This window comes from Ursus maritimus, unplaced genomic scaffold (assembly GCF_017311325.1).
Source record: "Ursus maritimus isolate PB19 unplaced genomic scaffold, ASM1731132v1 scaffold_19, whole genome shotgun sequence".
NCBI classification, from domain to species: Eukaryota; Metazoa; Chordata; class Mammalia; order Carnivora; family Ursidae; genus Ursus; species Ursus maritimus.
This window is the reverse complement of record NW_024424341.1, coordinates 23,630,125-23,637,339: the sequence shown is the minus strand read 5'-3', so window position 1 is coordinate 23,637,339 and position 7,215 is coordinate 23,630,125. Positions and strand designations below refer to the sequence as shown.

Sequence of the window (7,215 nt, the reverse complement as noted above, 5' to 3'; positions counted from 1 at the left end):
CCGCTGGGGAATGCAGAAGCATTTTGGAAGCGGAAAAAGACCATAAAAGACAAGAAAATTGCAGGTCAAGCAGCCCTGGTGGGAAGGCCCAGCTGAGGCAGACTCCACAAGGAGAGGGCAGGGTGTGGGCCTGGCATCTTGTTCTGGCTTGTGTATGAGGAGACCACAAGTAGCTGTCTTTTCTCTCTGCCTGAAGCTACGACAAGATTGGACTTGTTGTGAGAAGGCAGCCAGTCTTAAGCAAGACGCCCAGCAGAGGAGCAGAACGCTCCAGTCCTGCCCTGTTAGTAACCAAACAGTAGTCCACCTCCTTGTAGCTCCAGGGACATGAAGGCACTTCTCACACACATGACAGTTGGAGCCTCAATGCTGAGAACCCTATCTTCCCCTGCCCAGATGTCCACCATCAGGCCTCTACCCACATTTGACAAGACTGAAGAACTGAATGCACTTGAGCTGGCAGAGTTTGGGAAGACAGTGAGGAATATGCTAGGTTTCCCAAATTAGGGGGAAGAATCTTCTCCGAAAAATACATATGCACTCCTGTACACAGTGAATTCCAGGGGAACAAAGACTTCTAAAGCTGATGTGAGACCCTGAGGTCAGAATGGTGGGCCAAATCAACCTACTTCTCGCCTCCAACACAGGTTTAAGGGTTCTTGGTAAGAGAGCTGTAACACTGAACTCATCTTACACGCTCTTAAACAAAAATGCGGGGCCCTGAGACTGAAAGGGAAAAGGAAAGCCTGGGATTGTGGCTCCTTGGCCCCATCTCCCCATCCAGCCCTTGAGATGCCTTGGGGTCCGGTGGAGAACAGATCTCCCCTCCCTGGGGTTCTGTGTAGCCTCGGAGGCTCTCATGAAGGGGAAGAAGCCACCAACTCTCCCACCTCCTGGCTGTGGGGCCCTGACTCTGAGGCCTTCTCCTCAGATGTCAGACAGCAAAAGAGAGTTGTGAGTTCAAAAATGGGGAATGGGGAAAAAGTAAGGTGTCTGTCTGCTCTGATAAGGCATTTTGGTTTGCGGAGAGAGCAGAAGCATCCCAGCACCCAGGAAGTTCAGCAGGATCACGGCTACCACAGCCAGGAGGGGATTCTGTCAGCTTGAGGAATTTGCAGACCACAGATGCTCTAGTGACCCAGAACCGGAAGGATGCCCAGATTTGGCTGGGGCAAGGGGAGACAGGCAGAGTGTATCAAGCTCCTCCCCTCAGAACAAGGTGGGAGGAATCCTTGAGAACCAATGCCAAATGTGGCGGGGGAGAAAGGGGACAAAGAGGGTAAGCCAGCCGGTGCAATTCTCTGCTGAGAACTATCCGTGAGAGTGCTATCAGGCCTGGTATCTGAACCAGCCCTATCCCCCCACATCCTAAAGAGGAGGCCAGGGGTCCTGGATAGAAATGCCCCCTCCCCCCAACTCCTGGTGATTAACAGAGGCCTGTGCAGGGAACAGGAATTCAAAGCCCTTGGGTCAGAAGTTAACTATTTCCAATCTTCCTCTAGCTTGGCTGTGGCCAGAAGGGCTCACAACCTCTTCCCCTCTCGCACACTTAGGAGTGTGGTTAGTATCTCACACTAAGGGAGACCAATCTGGGTTCAAATCCTAACTCCACAATTTACTAGCTGGGTGATCTTGGATAGGTTACAAAGTTACAAGCCTAGGTTTCCTATCCAGTTAAATGAAACCAATTCAGTGCCTCCCCTCCCCCCACCCCCAATGGGGGAACTTTTAGGAGGATTAAAAGGGCTTATTACATAAAGTATATAGTGTAGTCTCTAGCACTCAGTAAGCTCTCAGTAAATGGTATTTAGGTCGCTTTTTTGTTGTTTTGTTCGGAAGCCCTTCCTTGATGGGTAGCCCTGCAGCCTGGCAATGACAAGTAACTAAATGAAATGAGGGGGAAAATTTGACTGAGACAACATCCTTGGGTCTGGGGAAACCTGGGAAGGGGAGGCAAGAAGGGATGCTGGAGGTGAGGCCAAGGGTCCTGGTTCCAGAGGAGCCTTCAGAGACGCTGGCCTCCAGCAGGGCATAATTGGGACTTCAGCCACACCTGTCCTTCCCAAACACCTGACTGCCTGTCTGATGAGGTGGGACAAATTCCAAGCTGGACTGGACCCTGCCTACTTCTCCTTTTGCCTCTTCCCACCTTACACTCCATGGTCCAGCCCCCATACTGTTCCCTTGCCAGGAACACTCCCTGCTACTTCTCCTGCCCCAACTCCCCTGCATAATTCTTCCCCACACTTCAGCTTGGACACCACTTCCTTCAGGTCCCCCTGAGAACATGTCAGCAGCTCTTCCTATGTGCCTCCATATTTTTTCTTCCCTACCTCCTGCTCCATCATATGTATATACAACATGTTATATATTTTACATATAAAACATAATATACTGTATATATACCACATAGTATATATGTAACATATACTGTATTATATATATACTATTTATTTATACATATATATATATATAAACTTATTTTGTCTGTCTTCCTCCACCAGCAGGTGAATGGCCCATGCAGCCTGGGTTTTGGGCATGTTTTGCTCACTAACATAACTGCAGCACTTAGAACAATAGTATCCAGCACTTGGTAGGTGCTCAGTAAATATCTGTTGAATGTCAGATTCGTCATTAAAATGGCCTGGTGGCTGGATCTGCTTCCTCCTCTAACTGGGGAGTTCACAGACATTAATGAGCCATGAGTCTTTGTCATCTCTGAACATCTAACACCCAGTAGGTACTCACATTTGTTGGCTGAATGACCAGTCAACTTGTCCTTAGGTCTCAGACACCTCATTGCCTCTGTAATGAGGGAGGAGCTGCACTCGACCACCCTGTTCACTTGAGGAGGCTCCTTCCCACTCATACACTGTCCAGGATAAAAATCGCCCGGGAAGAAGACCTCACCTAAGAAATTCAGGACCATTTCTAGGTTCCCTTTCTATTTTGGGGGACAATAACAAGCATTGGCTTAAGGACAATTAAAGGGAAGGATTTCTCCCCCAACACAAAGGATGTGACCAAAGACAAAATAAAGAATTGCTGTCTCTTAGGATAGGGCCAAGTGAAAAATCAAGAATCCAGAAGGGATGGGTCTGGTGAGGACACTATTGGAGGAGTGGGATGGCAGAATCCAGACGAGACTCGGCTACTTCAAGACCAAGAAAAGCTGACTTCTCAGTACACAGCCACAGTACTGAGATCCTCAGGTAATCCTCAGTTAACCCAGCAATTATGCTCCTAGGTATGTACCTAACAGAGAGTATACACCAAGACATCACATCGAAAGACCGGAATGATAATGTTCACAGCAGCACTAGTCATAATAGCCAAAAACCTGAAACTCCTCAAACACCTATCAACAAGAGAAGCGTCAATCATCACATAATGGAATGCTATATGACACTGATAGTCACCTACAAGTACCTCCAGAAATACGGAAGAATCTCACAAGGTACAGTGACCCAAGAGGATAAATGATTCTTTTACATAAAATTCAAACGTGGCCAAATTAATCTATGGTATTAGAAGTCCAGATAGTGCTTTTCTTGGTGGGGAGGATAAAGAATTGGGAAGGAAGGGGCATCTGAGGTGCTGGTAATGCTGTTTCTTTTTTTAAGTAGGCTCCACACCCAGCGTGGAGCCCAATGTGGGGCTTGAACTCATGACCCTGAGATCAAGACCTGAACTGAGATCAAGAGTTGGATGCTTAACCGACTAAGCCAAGTAGGTGCCCTGGTAATGCTGTTTCTTGATCTGGTACAGGGACACGGGTGTTTCAAATCTGTGACAACCATTGAGCTGTACACTTATCATTTGGGCACTTTCCTCCACATGTTATTCTTCAGTAACAGTGGTTCTCTGAATGGAAAAGTTCAGCCTCAGAACTAAAGCCTCAACTGATTTGGGCAGGGGAGGCCCTCCTCTCCTTCCTTCTCCTCTACCATCCTCCACATGCTGTGCAGAGCTGTAGTTTCCAGCCCTAGAAACTCACTGCTCATCGTAAGCAATGCCTTCCTTACCCGCAGCAGGGAGGTGAGGGCACCCTGCAATGGGTAACCTAGGAACAGAGTGCCATGTGAGGAGGTGGGGAGACTAGAGGTTTGGGACCTGCTCCCTAGGCGCAAGCTAACGGTGATGTGCAAAAGGCTTAAGCAACCAACCCTAGTCCGCTGCTGAGCCAGGAAGGCAGCCAGCCATGCTCAAAACCCCAGTTCCCAAATATTCATTACCGAAGCAGATTTACTGGGCACTGGGGAATCCCCCTGGATTTAAAATCCTGGCCTTGGGGTAACCTGGAGGCTCAGTCAGTAGAGCATGTGACTCTTGATCTTGAGGTCAAGTTCAAGCCCCATTTTGGGTGTAGAGATTACTTTAAAAAATAATTAAAATTAAGAAAAATAAAGTAAAATCCTGGCCTCACTGCTGACTGCCCCAGTGACCTCACACCAAGCTGCTTACCCCATTTTACAGCAAAGGAGTTACCACCACCTGCTTCGCAAGGTGATCATAACCATAAAAAATATTAGACTATAAGCTCCGCAAGGGCAGGAACTTGGTTTTGTCCATTGCTTTAGCTGCAGTTCTAGAACATTGCCTGACACATGCAGATGCTAAATATACGTTTACTGAAAGAATAAAATATCAACAGAGGGCGCGGCTCAGAATGGAGGCTCCAAAACAAAGGCAATATTTACACAAGCTGAAATAGGCAAAATCATCTTGAAATTAATTCATGCTCAGTCAGATTCATTACCGAACTTTTAAGTTTCCTACCAAAGCTAATGTGGGTTAGCTTTAATCTTACTCCAACACTGAATAAGGGTGAGTTGAACCTGCTAAAGGGCCACAATGAAGTACTGGATTTCTTTTACTGTAATGAGGCTGCCTCTCTCAACTGTCCACCATTAAGGATGTATGACGATGTTAGGTCAATCACTTCTTATCACTATACTCATACCATGCAAATTCCTTCCCCCACCTCTTCTCTGTCTTTGCTTCCAGACCACACTGGAAGATAGCCCCCCAAACTGTGGGGTTGGGGGGTGTGTGGGGGAACATTCCAGCTCTGCCTCCCTCCAGATTAACCTCTTGCCCTTGGCTGAGGCAAGCCCAGCGTCACTTGACCCAAGCCCCATCACTAGGACACCAAGAGACTGTAGCTAAGCCAGTTTCCCTACAGGAATGTTTCTGGAAAACCTTATGATAAGAATGAACAAATGACTAATTGCTCTTAGGACAGGGGTTGTTATGGGTGTCTGTGGGATCTGGCGCTCCACACTCCACTCCCCTTCCTCCACCTCCCACTTTTGGTAGTAAAAAATGCCACGGAACTTAGGAGTCACAAACTTCCATTCAAGTCCCAGCTGGTCACTGTAGTAATGCTTCTGGTGAAGCCACAACCACACAGGTTTCATGTGTAAAACAGGCAGACCTTCACAAGATTGTCATGATTCATGCAAATACCTTCTGGGCATCCTGTGAAGTATCGGTCCCGGGACTAACCCTAAAGGTAAAAGTCATGTTTGTGACCCTGAAGGAAGCTCCTGAGAGGTTCAGCCTAGCAAACTGCATCCATTAAGCTGTTTCTGTGTCTCCACCTTTGAAACCTCCAGCAGGGCTGGGTTACAGGCTTTCTGAAGTACCAACTCGGAGATTAAGAGCTCAAGCTGTTTAATAGTTACCTTACCAGCTTCAAGAGAGTGTCAGGAGGACAAAGCAAGCTCAGAGTTGTGGAAGTGCTTTGAAGAGTAAAGTGCACATGCAAACAAGGTATTAATTATATCAGATAATTTCTCTGAGCTCAACTTCATAGACACCTGTGATATTCATAACCCAGGGGCGAACAACAGGGGCAATTGTTCCTTAGCAGTAAGAAAACTTGTCTGCTTGGCCAAACTTGAGAGTTTGTATGTACCCTCAGGATAACCCTTTCAACAAGGCTGGATCCATCCTGTGCACTGAGGACAGAGAGCTGGGATGGATGCAGGAAGGTAGAAAGAGGTCAGCAGCTGCGGACTAAGGAGAGAAATATCAGTATTTTTTGTTAGGGTGTCTGAATTTATTGGAACCAACTGGACCCAGAAACTTGCTTTTACTTAAAAAAGAAAGCAGCACCCTATTTCACAGGAAAACTACTCTAAGAACCAGTCGTGTTGCACGGAGGCTCAAGGTTAGCTAAGCACATTAACCCACCCTTTGTTTTATAACCCAGGTGTGCTCCTGGCACAAACCCACCATTTTCACAACCATAAACCAGACATCCAAGAAAGGAGAATTTTCTCAAAAGAGAAATGCCTGACGTCACCAGGAAACACTCGCCAACCGGACCATGAAATCAAAAACCTGATCACTGCTTCCCCCCCACAACCTCTAGCTTAGTGAAGTGACAGTTAATCTGATATTTCTTGATTCAGTAAGAAAGATAAGGCACAGTCAACACTCAAAAGCCATGAGATTGTAGTTGGAGAACTTGACAATGAGGGGGAGGAGTACAGATTTGGCAGAGGTCTGGTTAGCAATAAAGCTTCCTCAGGGAGCCGGAATTGGATTTGGGGCCCTGCCCAAGTTAACATTTTTACAGGTTGGCTGAGTTGCAGTTTGTTAGCCAGTCAGTAATAAACCCATGTGCAAGAATTTAAAGTTTATGAGGCATGGCCTCTTAATGCCTCTGCTTGGCTCCCTACAGCCAAGAGTTTAAGGAGCCTGGCCTAGCCTGGGTGTTAATTGTTTTGTCAATCTGCAGGGTTGTTTGGGGAAAGAAGGGGGGGAAAAAGGCTCCCACAGACTCCAGACCCCAGTCCTCTTTTGGAGAAACAAAGGAAAGCCATTCTATCCCCTAGGCATTAACACCTCTACATTCAAACTGGTAATTTGTACCTGGGGTGAGGAGTATGCTGATGAAGGTATTAGAAAAATGCTAGGTGGCAAAGGTTCTTGTTTTGAAAGCCACATATACTGTGGAGGGGGATCTACACAAGTTCTTAAACAATTTCACAGGTTAGGGATCCTCTGGAATCCCCACCCAAGGATCCGGGTTACACCTCTGTTTAAGAACTTGGATTTGATCCGTGGAGAACCACCCCCCCACACACACACACACTGTCCTGTTCTGGATGGAGGGAAAGAAGCCCCCATCAGCCCGCAGCTGTGCAGGTCTCATAACACTGGTTCTCCGCGCCAAAGTGACTGCCTGCTCTCAAGTTTTTGAAC

At 47.1% G+C, this 7,215-nt stretch overlaps 1 protein-coding gene across 2 annotated transcripts in view; it reads right to left on the bottom strand.

The window, feature by feature from the left end:
• Window positions 1-7,215, bottom strand: part of CDH3 (cadherin 3) — a 44,595-nt gene that overhangs the window by 36,335 nt on the left and 1,045 nt on the right. The gene's annotated exons all lie outside the window — the stretch shown is intronic.